General features: G+C 35.2%; 1 pseudogene; it reads right to left on the bottom strand.

Moving 5' to 3' along the window:
* Positions 1-15893: 15893 nt before the first annotated feature.
* Positions 15894-16690, bottom strand: LOC131493030 (small ribosomal subunit protein eS4, X isoform-like; annotated as a pseudogene).
* Positions 16691-17683: the final 993 nt, after the last annotated feature.

Raw genomic sequence — 17683 nt, 5'->3', positions numbered from 1 at the left:
GTCCCAAAAATAAATAAAAAACGTGGATTCTGGGTCTCCCTCTCTCTGCCCCTGCCCCACTTGTGCTCTTTCTCTCAGAAATAGACAAACATTAAAAAAAAAAATTGAAAATCAGCTATAAGTCAGTGATGACTCACTGTATGTAAGATTGGCAGCAACAGGGCTTGTCACATTTTACTTGCCTCTGGTGAATTGGACCGACCTGTCGTGTTTTGGTCCAGTCCCATTTATTGCCCTTGTATAATATGCCCAGTTAATCAAGAAGAGTTTCACTCAAGATTTTAGCCAGTTCAGTTTGTATTTATAACAAAAGCATGTTTTTCTACCCATATCATTCTTCTCAAGGATTACACTTGACATTTCAAGATGCCCAAGATTGTTAATTTCTAACATTAATTGATAGGAATAGCTTTTCAGTAGGACCCATCCTTATGCCAAGATGCATGGGTTAGGACTCAAAATAAAAGCCAATGTTTCAACTGCTTCAACAGAAGTACAGAGAACAGTTTAGCCAGGTGCTTTCTGAACCAAAATGTCCAAATATATTGGATTTCTCAATTCCCAATCTATTAAATCAAGAGCATCCTCTAGAGAAGAATAAATAGACAAGTTGCTCTCATCAACACAGCCCACACCAAATATCACATTGTTCGGCAGAGTAAAAGAAAACTTTATTGATTTTTTTTTCCATGGGGAATGTGAAAACAGGCTGATAATTTAGCTAGACTTGTCAGTTAATTTGGCAAAAATAATGTGGAAGAACTTTTCCTCCTAAAAATGTTATCAAATCTAAGGATTCTGAAACAAAAGTAATACAAATATAAGTATATCAAAAACAGTTTTATGAAGAGAAGATGCTTTGAAAAAATACGCTGTATTTGTACAAGACTCAGCTCATATTTCTCTATTTCTTCATTATGGATTAGGCGCCCACCCATAATTAATCTCTGTATAATGTCTGTGACAGAACATTGTAAACATTTTATTTTCCTTCAATTTAACACAATCTCTTTGAACATAGACATTTTGGCATTTTTCTCTTTTGTGAACCCAGCATATGGTATAGTGTCTTGTACAAAGCAATAATTAAGAACAGGTAGTCTCTACTTCATACATGAATATGAAAACAATGGATCAAAAATGGTTTTATAAAGCTGTGCCTGATCTAAGTTTCATCTAGGTGCTAACAGTTTGCGTTCCCTAATCACACAGCATGTAAATCTGGAACATTCTGTACTAGCTGTGTGACCCTAGACAATTTACTGGGCCTCTCAAAGCATTCATTTCTTGATGTGTGACACGAGGGAAATTGTAGTGCCTACAAAGACTTCATGGGGATCAAATGAGTCCCAAAGTTTTCTTCCAAAGTTTTCAGAAGATTGCCTCACTCATAGTAAGTGCTCAATGAATTATTTATACATATCCTTTCAAAATCAAATACTACATTATCACTCTTCTTACAAATTATAGCCTTTCCCCTGTAAAAGAACATAAAAGAGTAAAAGAATGAATTTTGGAGTTAAGACACGTGGCTCTGAATTCTAGCTTTGCCACTTCTTAGCAGTCAGAAGGATTGATAGGTTTGCTTCTCTAAGTATTTTGTAGATGATGGATATTAAAATTTAATTCACACTCTCATTTTGAGAATTGAATGGAATAATATTTGCAAAGTGCCTAAAGCAGTTTGGTAGCATAATATATAACTCACTTTCAATTTAGCTAACCTAATGATTAGATTAGTTAGCTTTGCAGTACAGAAATTATATATCATTTCACCAGAAATTCAGAAAAAGATTTGAAGACGATAGATAATAAAGAAGTGACATAGATACACATTGTATCCCTGAGAGCAATGACTGAACTTTGGTGTTATCATAGGTCAGAGATACTCTCCCTACACGTTCATGTGGTTTTGTCTTTCTGGAAATGTCTTTCAGTGGAATGGGAAGTTCACTTTTGTTTCAAGGTAGTAAGTCTTAAGGGTAGACAGGCTGTGTCTGAGAATTTGTGTTTTCCAAAGTATGCCTCTCAGTGAGGAATACATGACAAGAAATCAACCAAGAATTGTTCATTAATGATTGATTTGTGTTTTATCACACAGAGCTGCTGAAATGAGAGACTGTCCATTATGACCAATGTACTAATTGGATACAAGTGAGTAAAATCTCTTATGCTTAAAGCTCATTCCAATTTTCTTATCATTAAATATTTTTTAAATTAATGCATGAATCAGTTTCCTAAATATAAATAAGCTATTTGCACATATGTTTATGGTGTGTGCTTTCACTCCCCAAATTAGATAGATGGAGAACAGAGAAACCATGAATACAGAATACAGAGAGAAGTAGAGATCTAGAAAATTCCAATTAATTTGATCATTGTAGAGAATGGATATTTATCCTCTTTTTTTCTGTGTAGGTATATGCCTGTTGGGTTGTAATTTGATGCATGCAAGAATAGATAATAGTTTAATTGAATACTTGCCATTTCATAAAGATGTCATCTTGATTCAGAATTGGGAGCATATTTAATGGGAAAATCATTCAGACTTAAGCACTATATCTCAGCAAGTAATTCAGATTTAATCTGATTACTGAAGGTGTTTATTTCAACTTGACTATTCTTTATTACACTGTATTACCAATTTATACTGATTAAAATGCTAATGTTCTATGTTAATAAAGGATTATAATTAAATTTGAAACTTTTTCTAAATTAGCAAGACTGAAACATTTACAAAAAATTGTACTAGCCTGTGTACTAAATAATGGAATTATGAGATTTTGAAATAAGATGATCAGAAGCAATTTGGGGCAGGAAGCTGTTCTGATGGTTCTTTGTTTTTTGTGAGGTGTTTGTAAAGCTTGCTTGCCTAGAAACTTCTTATATGCCACTTCTGTAAATATTAAAAGATAGGGATGGAAGCAGAACCTTGAACTATCTGTAGCCACTCCAAACTCAATTCTCCATTTTTCCTCTGCTTAGGGTTTATTACACTAGCCCTTATTAGTACTAATAGCATCAAAAGGACATTACATATTAGTAGGTGTATTTGTCGAACTGATGCATTTGAAAGTGGCAGATATTGGTTCTAATTATCTTCCCATTATCTAATTTTAATGGCAATTAAATCTTATCCACCATTAGTTTACTTGATGTACATCATTTTTGTACTGTCATGTTAAATCCCTATAATGTGGTATCACTGTACATCCTAACAAGAGGCACTCAGGGAAATACATCTTGTTTATGATTGAATTGATTATTTATATATGCACATATAGCCAGAGATGTTTAAGAATTTATATGAACCAAGAAATGAGGTTTCCTAATATAAATGGAATGTACCCTGCTGCTTGTAGTTCTGCAGGCTACTTAAAAGTTCTATGAGAAAGACCTTTATTTATTTTTTGTTTGTTTGTTTCAAGTTTTTATTTAAATTCCAGTTGGTTAACATATAGTTTAATATTACTTTCAGGAGTGGAATTTAGTGATTCACCACTTACATATAACATCCAGTGCTCATCACAACAAGTGCCCTCCTTAATACCTATCACCTATTTTTTTAATGTTTATTTATTTTGGGAAGGGAGCAGACAGAGAGGAAGGGAGAGAGAATTCCAAGCAGGCTCTCTGCTGCCAGTTCAGAGCCCAATGTGGGGCTCAATCTCACAAACTATGAGATCATGACCTGAGCTGAAATCAAGAGTCAGATGCTTAACTGTCTGAGCCACCCAGGCACCCCAGTACCTATCACCCATGTAACCCATCTCCCTGCCCACCTCCCATCCAACAATCTGACTTTCTTCTCTCTTCATTAAGAGTCTATTTTATGATTTTTTATCTCTCTCTCTCTTTTTTCCCCTATGTTCATCTGTTTTGTTTCTTAAATTCCACACACACACACACACACACACACACATATATACATATATACACATATGCGTGTGTGTGTGTGTGTGTGTGTATAAGTATGTATGTATATAATGTGGTATATCAGTCAATGGACATTTGAGCTTTTTCCATAATGTGGCTATTGTTGATAATGCTGCTATATCATGGCATATGTATCCCTTCAAGTTACTATTTTTGTATCCTTTGGGTAAATATCTAGAAATGCAATTGCTGGAGTTAAGAAATGGGCAGAAGACATGAATAGACATTTTCCCAAAGACATACAGATGGTTAACAGACGCGTGAAAGGATGCTCAGGATCACTCATCATCAGGGAAATACAAATCAAAACTGCAATGAGATACCACCTCACACCTGTCATAATGGCCAAAATTAATAGCATGGGAAACAACAGATGTTGGCAAAGATGCAGAGAAAGGGGAACCCTCCTATACTATCGGTGGGAATGCAAACTGGTGCAGCCACTCTGGAAAACAGCATGGAGGATTCTGCAAAAAGTTAAAAATAGAGCTACCCTTTGAAAAAGACCTTTAGAAATAGTTTTTGATCCTGTTGCATCTCCACATTTTTATCTTTCTTTGACGTGTATTGCTACCTAAATCTAGTGTTAGGAACATGCACTATGATGAAATGTTTGAAAAATAAAAAAAAAATTTAAATATAAATCTGATAGAGATATCTTTTCACTTTAAACCTTTCTGAATTGGCCAGGATAATAGCAATATAAAGGTTACAGAAGCCTAAGGGCACCACTAGCAGAAGGTAATGTGGAACCACCGCCACTAGAGAACCATTTCAGCCATTCATGGTGGTGACGGATGGCAGGGAATATCACAACTAAGGACTAACATTGTCTATACCTAATCTGTACTTGGTGGGAGGTATATACACTAATGATGACTTTTGTATAGTAGTGAGTCTTAAAATTTCCACTTTAATTTTCACTAAACTGTTTGAAAAACCGTTGGTATGGGCAGCTATTATCTATGGTAGATCCAAGTAGTTTGAAATAAATTATTTCTAATTGAACCAGAATAATTCACATGGGAGAAATAATGACAAGATTCCTTTTAAAATGTTTAATTATGAAATATTTCAAATGTGCAGAAAAACATATAGTAGACACTCATGTGCTCATAACCCATATTTACCAGATGTTGCTTCATATATGCTATGATCTGAATGTTTGTGTTTCCCCAAAGATCATATGTTGAAACCCTAACCCCTAAAGATGATGGTATTAGAAGGTAGAACCTTTGGGAAGTTTTTAAGTCATGAGAGAAGAGCCCTCATGAATGGGATTAGTGTTCTTAAAAAAGAGACCTCACAGAGATCCCTCACCCTTTCCACCAAGTGAAGGCACAATGAGAAGGTGCTGGCTATGAACCAGGACGTGGACTCACACTGGAACACAACCATGCTGGAAACATGATCTTGGAGTTCTAGCCTCCAGAACTATGAGAAATATGTTTCTATTATTTGTAAGCTAACTAGTCTGTTGTGTTTTGCTATAGCCACCTGAATGGAATAAGACTGTATGTTTTTAAAAAAGGAAACATATCATATACATCTAAATAACTTCTTCTGTATTTCTCCCTTCCTCCATTTTTTACCACCAGAGATTATCACTGTTCTGTGGCTGCTGCAACTCGTTCCTAGGTATGTGCTTATACTTTCTTTCTTTTTTTTTTTTTTTTAATTTTTTTTAACATTTATTTATTTTTGAGACACAGAGAGACAGAGCATGAACGGGGGAGGGTCAGAGAGAGAGGGAGACACAGAATCTGAAACAGGCTCCAGGCTCTGAGCAGTCAGCACAGAGCCCGACGCGGGGCCCAAACCCACGGACAGTGAGATCGTGACCTGAGCCGAAGTCGGACGCTTAACCGACTGAGCCACCCAGGCGCCCCCGTGCTTATACTTTTTAAACATATGCATAAACCATAAGGAATAAAAAGAATTGTTTCAGATGTTTTCCAGCGTTATCTGAATGGTATAGTATACATATCCTTTTGTAATCTGCTAATTTAACTGAACTTTGATTTTGAGATTTATCTGTTTTAATGCATGTATATTAGTTCACTTATTTCAACGTTTATAGTATTCCATTGCATTAAAAAAAGTCAATTTCTCTATTTCTTTTTTTTAATGTTTATTTTTGAGACAGGGAGAGACAGAGTTAGAGTGGAGAAGGAACAGAGAGAGAGAGGGAGACACAGAATCTGAAGCAGGCTCCAGGTTCTGAGCTGTCAGCACAGAGCCCAGTGTGGGGCTTGAACTCACAAACCATGAGATTGTGACCTGGGCTGAAGTCCGCCACCTAAGCAACTGAGCCACCCAGGCGCCCCTCTCTATTTCTTTATTGATGGGCATTATTAATGATGTCTATTTTATAAAATGTTACCACAATACAAGCATTCTGTGCACATGTATAAGAAATACTCTAGTATATTTACCTAAAACTAAAATTGCTAGATCAAAAGGTGTACATTTTTGCAATTTTAATGAATATTGCCAGTTGCATTCCAGAATGATTTTACCAAATCATACTCTCATTTGCAGTGAATTTAAAAAAATTGATTAAAAGCAACACTTAATTTTTGTCAACGTGCTAAGTATGAAATGATTGTTTTAATTTATATTTCATGAGACTATTACCCTTAAGGATCTGTTAGTTTTTATTTTTTTTACTTAAAGTGATATCAACATGTAATTGAAGGATCAAGCAATTTTTCCAGTTCTGTCCCAGGATATAGAGATCAAGAAGGAGCAGCAATCCCAGCATTTCAAGAAAAAAGAGCCAGATATACTTTAATTTCAACTTTTTTTCCATATGCATTGAATACATGGTGAACAACTGGCCAAAATACAAAGAGAAACAGTACCTTAGAGAGAGAGGAGATATAAGCACTCACTTACCTCACTGGACAGAATGCAACACTGACATCCAGCTTTCAACAAAAAAATTATGAGACCTTATGAAAAGGCAGGAAAAGACACACTCAGAAGAGACAAAACAATCATTAGGATCAAATACAGATATGACACAGATGTTGGAACTACCTGACAGGGAATTTAAAATGACTGTGATTTATATATTAAAGATGCTAATGAAAGAAGCAGAAAACATGCAAGATCAGATAGATAATTGCAGCATGGACATGAAAATTATAAAAATGAATCAAATTGAAATGCTGTAAATGAAAAACACAGTAATAACGAATTTCTTTAAAAGACTCATCAGCACATTTGGCATGGGGAGAGAATCAGTAAACTTGAAGATAGGACAAAAGAAATTATCCAAAATGCAATACAAAGAGAAAAAAGAGAATCAGAAATAGGATATTAAGAGATATGGGACAATATTAAACATGTTAACATAAGTATATTAGGAATGCCAGGCAATGAGAAAGGAAATGAGCAGAAGAAATATTTGAAGAAGTAATGAGCAAAATTTTCCAAGATTAATGGCAGACTCTTAAGTCACAGATCCAGAAATTCAGAGACCAAACAGGATTAATCCCATCATACAACACCTCCCACCTTAAGGTATATCATATTCAAACTGTTGAAAACAAAAAACCAAGAGAAAATCTAGAACTCAGCCAGAGAAAAAATTACCATTTTTTCAGAGGAACAGAGATAATATTTATGGAAAACTTCTTTTCAGAAATCATATAAGCTAGGAAGCAGGAGACATCTCTAAAGTTCTTGGAAAACAAACAAACAAAAAAAACCACCTGTCAAACCAAAATTTTATACCCAGTGAACATAAATTTCAAAATTAAAGAAAAATTTAAGAAAATTCCCAAAAAAGAACCTAGGAAACTCATTGCCAGCATATTTGTTCTACAAGAAATGATTAATGTTTAGGCAGAACTAATATATCAGAGAAAAACTGAATGTATACAAGGAAATGAGGAATACAAGGAATGGATTAGATAGGACTATAAACAAGGAATGCAGTGTGCCTCTACCACCTGAAAAAGGCAAGTAAACAGATTTTCTCCTAGAGCCTCCAGAGGGAACAAGCTTTGTCAACATCTTGACTTTAATCCCAAAGACTGAGTTTGGACTTCTGACAAGCAGATAACAAATTTGTACTGAACTAAACTACTACATTTGTGATAATATATTACAGCATCAATAGGAAACTAATATAGCTGTATATTGCAAACCTTAGAGCAACCATAAAATGTTTTATAATTTTTTTTTAATCTTTATTAATTTTTGAGAGAGAGAGTGTGAGTGGGGGAGGAACAGAGAGAGAGGGAGACACAGAATCCATAGCAGGCTCCAGGCTCTGAGCTGGAGCCCCATGTGGGGCTTAAACTGGTGAACTGTGAGATCATGACCTGAGCCAAAGTCAGACACTTAACCAACGGAGTCACCCAGGTGTCCCAACCATAAAATATTTTTAAAGACATATAAATAATAAATTATGGTTAACTAATAATGAAACTATTAAACATTGTTGATTAGCATGAGAAAGCAGAAGAAAAAAAGAATAAACAAAAACAGCTAGCAATATGGTAGATTTTATTGCAACTATATCAATAATGACCTAAATGTGAATGGCCTAATAAACGTACCAGGTAAAACAGAGATTGTCAAATTGGATTAAAAAAACCACAAAATCATAAGATGTCTATGTGAAACCATTTTTTTAAAAAATTTTTTTTTTTTTAACATTTTTTATTTATTTTTGGGACAGAGAGAGACAGAGCATGAACGGGGGAGGGGCAGAGAGAGAGGGAGACACAGAATCGGAAACAGGCTCCAGGCTCCGAGCCATCAGCCCAGAGCCTGACGCGGGGCTCGAACTCACGGACCGCGAGATCGTGACCTGGCTGAAGTCGGACGCTTAACCAACTGCGCCACCCAGGCGCCCCGTGAAACCATTTTTTAATATAAAAATCTATAGGTTAAAAGTAAATAAATGATGGAATAGATATCATGCAAACACCTTCCAATAGAAAGCTGGAGTATATTAATATTAGACAAAGTAAACTTTAGAATAAATACTAGTAAAAATAAAGAGGGTCATTACATGATGATAAAGGGTATAGTTGTCAAGAGGGCAGTTTTAAATGTGTATATACTAACAACAGAGCTTCAAAATATATAGAAAAAAACTGAAAAAAAACTGAAAGGAGAAATAGATGAATCCACAATTATAGCTGAACACCTCCACTTCTCTCAGTAATTTATTGAACGAGTAGATAGAAAGTCTGTAGGGATAGAGATGATCTAAACAACACTTGTAAACCAACTACTTCTAACATACAGGGAATGGTCCCTCAAGAAAAATAACATCTACTTTATTTTCAATGTAAGTGGAATATTCACCAAAACAGAGCATGTGCTAGGTCAAAAGAGAAACCTCAACAAATTAAAAAAAAAAAAAAAAAAAAAATCCTACACAGTATGCTTTTGGACCATAACAGAATTAAACTAGAAATCAATAATAGATATCGGGGAAAGCCCCAAATATTGGGAGATTAAGCAACATACTTTGTAGAACTTATGTGACAAAGAAGAGTGTCAAGGGAAATGAAAACATATTTTGAACCATGGGGCACCTGGATGGCTCAGGTGATTGAGCGTCTGACTTCAGCTCAGGTCATGATCTCATGTTTGTGGGTTCCAGCCCTGTGTTGGAACACAGCTGTCTGTGCTGACAGCTCAGAGCCTGCAGCCTGCTTTGAATTCTGTATCTTCTTCTCTCTTCCTACCTCCCCTCCACCCCCCCCACCCCAGCTTCTGCTCTCTCTCTTTTAAAAATAAACATTAAGAAAATTTAAAAAAAAAGATATTTTGAACCAAATGAAAATAAAAACCACATAATATCAAAACTCTGTACCTATTAGCTATTCTTAGAGGAAAAATTACATGGTTAAAAGCTCATATTAGAAAGGAAGAAAATTCCAAAATGAGTATCCAAGCTTCTACCAGAATAGAGCAGTAAAAAGAGAAAATAAACAGAAGGAAATGATAAATGTAAAATCAGATGTCAATGAAATTGAAAACAGACAAACAGTAGAGACAGTCAATGAAACCAAAAATTGTTTCTTTGAAAATATCAATGATATTGATATCAATCTCTAGTTAGAATGTCCAAGAAAATAAGAAAGGACATAAATTACCAGTATCAAAAATAGAGGAAGAGATATCACTATAATTTCTACAGACTTTAAAAGGTTAAGTGTATAATGCAGGCCCCCAATGGCTCACAGTGATGAGTAGCTCTTGGTATTCATGCTCTTATGCAATACTCTCCCTTTGACTGTAAACTGGACTTACTGACTTGCTTCTAATGGATAGATCATTCTATAAATAATGGACTATCTCTCCTGAGATTAGACTTTAAATGACTTTGACTTTCATCTTGGGCTCTCTCACTTGCTTTTTCCTGTAGTGCTTCTCCTTGGGAACTCCAGAAACCATGTTGTGACACAGCTTTGTAAAGGCCCACAGGGCAAGAGACTGAGACCTGCTAACAACAACCTGAGTGAAGTGGTTCCCCATCCCCCAGATTGAGTTCAGATGAAACCATTGCCTGGCGAACAGTTTAACTGCAACCTTATAAGAGATCATGAGCCAGAGACATCTAGGTGAGTCAGGTTCTTTCTTTGATCCATGGGTTTCCAAACCATGGAAACTGCGAGGAAACAAATGTTTTATGGTTTAAGCTCTGCTCTCTAATTTTTAGTGTAATTTGTTACCCAGCAATAAATTACAAGTTCAATAAAAAGATGATACAAACCGTCTCATGCCCATAAATTTGACACTATAAATAAAATGAGCCAATTCCTCGAAAGATACAAACTACCAAAATTTACTCAAGAAGAAACAAATAACCTAAATAATTCAATACCTCTTAAATAAATTGATTTTATAGTTAAAAATCTTACACATACACACACACACACAAACAACAGACTCAGATTCATTGATGAATACTCCTAAACATTTAAGGAATAAATAATAACAAACAAAATCTCTTCTAGAAAATATAAAAGGAGAGAATATTTTCTAACTTAGTTTGTGAGACCAGCACTATCCTAATAGTAAAATCATAAAAAAGTATTGCAAAAAAAAGAAAACTATATACCTTCATGGACAGAGACACAAAAATTCTAAAAAAAAAAAAAAAAAAAAAAAAAAAAACAGAACAAAACATAACTTAGCAAATCAAATCCAACAATGTATACAAAGAATAATATATTATGACCAACTTGGTTTTATTCCAGAAAAGCAAAGCTTACCTATTACAAAATCAATCAATATAATGCATGATATTAACAGACCAAATAGAAAAAAGATCATTGTGGGGAGCCTGGATGACTCAGTCAGTTAAGCATCCAACTTCGACTCAGGTCATGATCTTGAGGCTCACGAGTTCAAACCCTGCATTGGGCTCTGTGCTGACAGCTCAGAGGATTCTGTGTCTCCCTCTATCTCTGCCCCTCCCCTGCTTGTATTCTGTCTCTCTCTCAAAAATATATAAAACAGTAAAAAAAAAATTTAATAAAAAGTAGAAAAAAGAAAAAGATCATTTTAATATATGTAGAAAAAAGCATTCAATAAAATTAAATATCCATTTATGATACAAACTTTCAGCAAACTAGGAGTAAAAGGTAACTTATCCTAATAAAGGGCATATCCAAAAGCCTACACATAACACCATACTTATTAGTGAAAGACTGAATACTATCTCTCTAAGATCTGTAACAAGGCATGGATGCCATTTTTCACTACTCCAATTTAATATTATACTGCAAAATTTATCCAATGTAATAAGGCAAGGAAAAAATTAAAAGCATATAGGTCAGAAACGAAGAAATAACTATTTTCAGATAACACAATTGTTTGTTTGGAAAATCTCAAAAAGCTCCTACAACTAATAAATCAGCTTATCCAGGTTGCAGTATACAAAGTCAACACCAAAAAATTAATTATATTTCTATAAATTAGCAGTAAGCAATTATAATATGCAATTATTTTATGTGGGTTTATTTATTTTAAGCTTTATTCTTTTTTATAAGTTTTTTTAAATTTTTTAAAATATAATTTATTGTCAAATTGGTGAACATATAGTGTGCAAAGTGTGCTCTTAGTTTTTGGGGCAGATTCCCATGTCTCATCACTTACATATAATATGCAATTGTTAAAACAGTACTGTTTATGATTGCATCAACACATTTAACATTGGGAAATAAATCCGAAGGAAAAAAAAGTAATATATAAGGTGAAAAATATGAAAGGTTGACAAAAGAAATAATAATAAATAAATTGAAAGATACACAATGTCCATGGATTAGAAGACTCAATAGTTTTAGGCTCCAAAAAGCTTACTGAAACCTCTGTGTGTTTTGGTGAGGCTTATCCACTAGTGAGGTTCACTTCAGGATGACAGGGCAGTGCTTCTGTGTTTTGTTGGAAGACCCACATGCCAATATTTGTTGAGCTTACCTCGGGCTCTTCAATTTCTCTTGGGAAGAACCATTCAGTTTAATGACTTAGGATGTGCTGATAAATGCATGACTGGAAACATTCTATTCAAATGAGCTGGGAAATAAGACTAGGGTAGGGGGAGTGTTTCACTATTTAATGGGTAAAATTTCACTTAACATCTTCTTTGTATTGCAGTGCCTCACACCCACTTTCAATTGACCAGTTTCTCTGAATCTAGAGCTTCTATAGTTCAATTTATTGCAGGACAAGGCTTCTGGTTTCCTCACAAGGAGTTGGCAGGGAAGCAGAAGAGACTTTGGTTTTAACTCCATTTTATGCTCACTTTAAATTAGCCACTGTACTTTCCATCCCATCTTTCATCTCTGGAAATAAATGCTGCTTCTATCCTGAGCCTTTTATGGTTTTTACTTGGTAAATTAGTGTGCTCTGTTATAGACATCCTCTGTGTTGGTATTGGGTCTTAAATTCCTTTTACTCTTTTATGTCAATAACCATACTTTTGTCCACTCTCAACAATATATCTTGCAAATATTTATGGATATCATTCATTGACTGTGGCTCTCTTTTCTATTTTAGTGGAGTTGTATAAGGCAGTAAAAATAAATGAACATTTTAATTCAAGCCATTTAATTTTATGTCTGAGGTTGATAAGGCTTTCATATGAATATTACTCATTCTCTTTTTCTCTTGTGAATTGTCAGTTAATAGTCTTTCTCCATTTTTCTATTGGTTGTATACACATACATGTGTGTGTGTTTGTGTTTTATTGTTTGTAGGCAATCTTTACTTCCTGGGAGATGGAAATTACTGGAACAAGAGAGAAAATTTGGTTGTAAGACACACAAATGTGACATCCCTTTGACTAAGAAAAGCAAATTATATTTAGTAAAAATATTTTTAATTATTTAAAAAAGTGATATCAAGCTCCTACTACATACTACACACTATGATAAAAAGTGGAAATTGCAAAACTTAATTTTTATTTTCCTCAAAATACAAGATTCATTTTCTGTGCCTCCTCAGATGCACTCAGCCCCATCTGCTACCTACCCTTAGTTGTTTGCCTTTCCCCTAGCCTGATCATCCCTGCATACAATTTTGATTGAGATTGCACAGGCAATTTGTGGAGAATTTACTTCTTTAAAAAACTGTATGTTTTAGCAATGGCCGTTTGCCATTTTAACCATTTTAAATGTACAGTTTAGAGGCATTTAATTACATTCACATTGTTGTACAGCCATCACTACCATCCATCTCCAGATCTTTTTCATCATTCCAAACTGAAACTCCATATCCATTAAACAATAATTCCCCATATCCTCCTTCTCCCCGCCCCTGCCTACCACAATTCTGTTTTCTATGAGTTTGATTACTCTAGGTATCTCATTTAATGAAATCATACAGTATTTGTCCTTTTGTGACTGGCCTGTTTCACTTAGGATAATGCCTTCAAGGTTTATCCATGTTGTAGCATATCAGAATTTCCTGATTTTTAAGGCTGAATAATATTCATTGTGTGTATATACCACATTTTATTTAACCATTCATCTGTCAATGGACACTTGGGTTGCTTTCTTCTTTTAGTTGCTGTGAATTGTTCTACTATGAAAGTGGGTATACAAATATCTGTTTAAGAGTCTGTTTTCAATTATTTTGGAAGTAGAATTGCTAGATCATATGATAATTCTATTTTTAATTTTTGAGGAACTGCCATGCCATTTTCCACAGCAGCTGAACCATTTTGTATTCCCACTAACAGGGATTCCAATTTCTCCACATCCTTGCCAACACTTGTTATTTTCTGTGTTTTTGATAATAAACATCCTAATAGGTGTGAAGTGGCATCTCACTGTGGTTTTAATTTGCATTTTCCTAATGATTTGCTGTTTTGAGCATCATTTCATGTGCTTATTATTCATTTGTATATCTCCTTTAGAGAAATGTCTATGGAAGCCTTTTGGCCATATTTAAATTGAGTTGTTTATGTTTTCTTGTTTTTTTTTTTGTCAAGTTCTAGGAGTTCTTTATTCTGGATGTTAACCCTTTATCAGGTATATGACTTGCAGATATTTCCCCATTTTTCGGGTTGCCTCTAATTCTGTTGACTATGTCTTTTGATGTACAAAGTTTTTAATTTTGATGTAGTCCAATTTATATGTTTTTCTTTTGTTGCTTTCTGCTTTTTGTGTCACATCCAAGGTATCACTGCCAAATCTAATGTCACAAAGCTTTTTCCCTATGTTTGCTTCAAGAGTGTTACAACTTCAGGTCTTATATTTAGGCTTTCGATCCATTTTGAGTTAATTTTTTGTACATGGTATTGGCATAAAGTAAAAGTTCAACTTCATTCTTTTGCAGTGAGGTTATCCAGTTTTTCCAACATCATTTGTTCAAACATTCATTAATTTTTGAAAATTCTTGGACAGTCTATCGTCAAATATTGCTTCTGTCATATACTCCCTAGCCTCTTTTTCTGTTAGAAGTTTTAATATTCAACATACAATATAACTTTTGCTCTTTTCTGATTTTCATTCATTTTTTTTCTCTCTGTGCTTCAATCTAGTATTTTACAGTGATTTATATTCTAATTCAGAATGATCTTTGCTGTGTCCAATGTAATAAGCCCATCTCTTTTTTTTTTAATGTTTATTTTTGAGAGAGAGAGAGAGAGAGAGAGAGAGAGCAAGTGTGGGGAAAGGGCAGAGAGAGAGGGAGACACAGAATCTGAAGCAGATTCCAGGCTTTGAGCTGTCAGCACAAAGTTGGACACGGGGCTGGAACTCACAGACTGCAAGATCATGACCTGAGCCAAAGTCGGAGGCTTAACTGACTGAGCCACCCACATGCCCCAGCCCATCTATTCTAATTGTAGTTACTATATTTTTTTGAGCTTTTATGCCTCAAGAGAGTGAATTCTATGGGCTGACTGACAGATCCTGGTTAAGTTCCACCAATTAGGGGTACTGGTACAGAAGAGTAAAGGAAGGGAGGAGAGCAGAGGCAGGATATGCATAGCCCTGGTTTTCTCCCTCCATACCTAGTCCCTGAAGGGTGTCTGTATTCTTGCAGGATTATGTTCTGCCAGCCAGCTGTCTTAAACAAAACTTCATCTGAGTCCAGTAACTGTTCTTCCCTCACCTCTTTAGGCTTGAAGGAGATGATCTGTCTTGCTAATACCAGTTCTTAGACAATGCACCAACTCTAGTGTTTTCCTTATAATCCTACACTTAGCTTTGTCCTATCATTCAACACTTTTCAAATAACTCACTTTGGGCAAACTATTTTTTTGTATCTGAGACATTGACTATAGTGGAATTGATATGTAGATGAACTTGGTTTATCAACATTTTGTTAACTGATTTCAGGAGTTTTTCATAGTTTTAAAGGCCATTTTCACACAAGTATTCTATAAAGTGTCCCATATTGCCTTTTACCACTGTTTTCCATGCTGTATTATCTTTAAGTATAAAGACTTCCAATCATGTAACCAAGAAACCATTTCACCCACTGCTCTGTTTGGCTGCCTGTGTCTTGTCTCTCTCTCCAGCATTGGTGAGGCAGGTGACTTTCCAAAGGGAAGAGAAACCCATTGTTTATTGCCTTTGTGAATAATGAAAATGTGGGAGAGCTGGTTGGCAAAGCTGTTGCCACTGGCGTCTTTGACATGAACTACACTGAAAGAACCATTGTGTCGCTCTCTGTTGGTGGTCACACCAATTCTTCCTACGTTAACACCTTCAGTCACCATATACAGATTACCAGTGTCACACTTGATGAAATTAGTAAACTCCCAAGTCTCCACATCAGTATGAATAGTGTCATTCGCCTTGATGAGGGTATTAGGGTAGTGGATTGTGCAAGCATCACATCCGATGTGCGGTCATCGGGTGAGGGATTCCTTTTGTTTCCACAAGGATCTTTCTCACTTTGCACAACCTGTACTTGGTTTCCTCAGGTGGAATACCATGAATAGTAAAGTGCCTCTTGGTGTCACGGGTTAGACACCAAGATGTCCAAATGCCACTGCTTTTGACATCCATAAAACCAGGAGGTAGGTTATATCAGTTTGGACCTTGCTGCCTATCTTAATGAAACACTACAGGCTTATCTTCTTTACTTCGTCTTCTGTTAGGGCACACATAAGCCTGCTCCTTAGGAAAATAATGAGAGGGAGACATTATCTCAGCCTATGGAGATTTGTATGTATTTGGATGAGGAACAGACACACCAGTTAATCTAGCATCCGATGCTTTAGAGCTGCTGTATGCTTCATATGTTTCTTGGGACCATGAGCCATGGCTGTTCCAGGCACAAAAAGCTTCTTTTATGGCTTCAGAGCTATGATTCATATGGTATTTCTTGTGATATTAGAAATGAGTTATTACTCATTTTCCTACAATTTTTGTGGCTATTTTTACTTGTCTATTTTCTATTTGACTTTTAGACTCTGCTTATCAAGTTAAAAATATAATACTGGTGTTTTTATTGGACAAATATAAAATGTATAGATTAGGAATAGGTGAAATCTTTATGAGTCCACTTACTCAGGAATGTAGTACTCTTTCAATTTGTTCCAGTCCTCATTTGTATTTCTCACCGGTTTTTTAGAGTTTTCTTTGGAGAGGTTTTTTACAGTTCCTATTATCCTAGATATTTTACACAGTTGTTATTGCAAATGTTGTCTCCTTCCATTATAACCTGTAGCAGGTTTTGATTTACACATAGGAAGCCTACTGGTTCTTGATATGACTATTTTAATTTTGAACCCACCATTTTATTGAGTTATCTTCATGTTTGTAGTGGTTATAATTTTTCCAAGTTTTCCTTTAACCAGACTCTGGTAAGAGAAAAATAGAAGAAGCACTCAGATGCTGTGTTCAACAGAAACTTTAAGCAGGAGGTGACCCTTTAACTGAGTCCCCAGATTCAAAAGGGATTTTGATAGTTGCGAATAAAGGTGAAAGATATATGGGAAGAAATTCTAGATTAAGGAATGAACATAAGGTAAAGATTAAAAGAGACAAAGTACATGGTTGACTTGAGGACTTACATGTCATTCCGTATCATGCGGCAGAGGGCTATGAAGTGGAGAGTTCTGATACATGAATATTATTAGAAGCAATGAACTCACATAGCATCTGCAAGAGTTGGTGACTAACTGGTGGGGAGAGGAAAACAGAGGAAAAGGTGAAGGATTCTGGCTGGGGCAGTGGATGGAACAAGGAAGGATTTGTGAGAAAGGGATGAATTCAGTTTTGATGAAGTTGCATTTGAGAAGCCTTTGGAGCAT

This window comes from Neofelis nebulosa, chromosome 2 (assembly GCF_028018385.1).
Source record: "Neofelis nebulosa isolate mNeoNeb1 chromosome 2, mNeoNeb1.pri, whole genome shotgun sequence".
In the NCBI taxonomy this organism is placed as follows: domain Eukaryota; kingdom Metazoa; phylum Chordata; class Mammalia; order Carnivora; family Felidae; genus Neofelis; species Neofelis nebulosa.
Note: the sequence above shows the minus strand (reverse complement) of the source record. Positions and strands in the feature narration are given on the sequence as shown.